Genomic DNA, 807 nt, shown 5'->3' with positions numbered 1-807 from the left:
ATATATATATATATATATATATATATATACCTCTGAGTGGTTGGCGTTAGGAAGGGCATCCAGCTGTAGAAACTCTGCCAAATTAGATTGGAGCCTGGTGTTGCCATCCGGTTTCACCAGTCCTCAATCAAATCGTCCAACCCATGCTAGCATGGAAAGCGGGCGTTAAACGATGATGATGATGATGATGATAATTTAAGGTGTATTCCATTAGGAACGTAGCAGAGTATAAATTATTTAAAAGCAGCAGAAATATAACAAAAGACTGTTACTCGGAGTGAACGGGAACGTGAAACTCCGAGTAACATTCACCCTCAGAATTACCAAATAGCCGGTAGTATAACAGTATACTTCCAAGTCTAGGATTAGGTATTCATCATATGTGAAAATAAAATTTAATAAAATAGAGTCAACAAGAAGGAGTACGGTTAGACAGCTATTTAATAAACACTACACATGTTTCGATACAACATAGATCTACATATACACAAGATTTAAAGTAAGCAACAGTTTACCTGTATAATGGGATCCAGTTGTATATCCTCAGGTGATATATAGTTGTTGCCCTGTTAGTAAACCTTTGACTTTGATGCTAACAGCTACACTCATCGAAGTCAAAAGTTTACTAATGAGGGCAGCAATTGTATATCACCTGAGAAGATACAACTGGATCCCATTATACAGGTAAACCATTGCTTACTTTAAATTGAAACATGTTTAAATAGCTGTCTAACCGTACTCCTTCTTGTTGATTTTATTTTATTCAGTTATATATATATATATATATATATATATATATATATATAT

The 807-nt window shown here is 34.1% G+C and overlaps 1 protein-coding gene across 3 annotated transcripts in view; it reads right to left on the bottom strand.

Moving 5' to 3' along the window:
- Positions 1 to 807, bottom strand: part of LOC106878852 (alkylated DNA repair protein alkB homolog 8) — a 48,631-nt gene that overhangs the window by 4,938 nt on the left and 42,886 nt on the right. The gene's annotated exons all lie outside the window — the stretch shown is intronic.

Source organism: Octopus bimaculoides, chromosome 13 (assembly GCF_001194135.2).
Source record: "Octopus bimaculoides isolate UCB-OBI-ISO-001 chromosome 13, ASM119413v2, whole genome shotgun sequence".
Taxonomy (NCBI): Eukaryota; Metazoa; Mollusca; class Cephalopoda; order Octopoda; family Octopodidae; genus Octopus; species Octopus bimaculoides.
The sequence above is the reverse complement of the archived record's forward strand: the minus strand, read 5'-3'. Positions and strand labels throughout refer to the sequence as shown.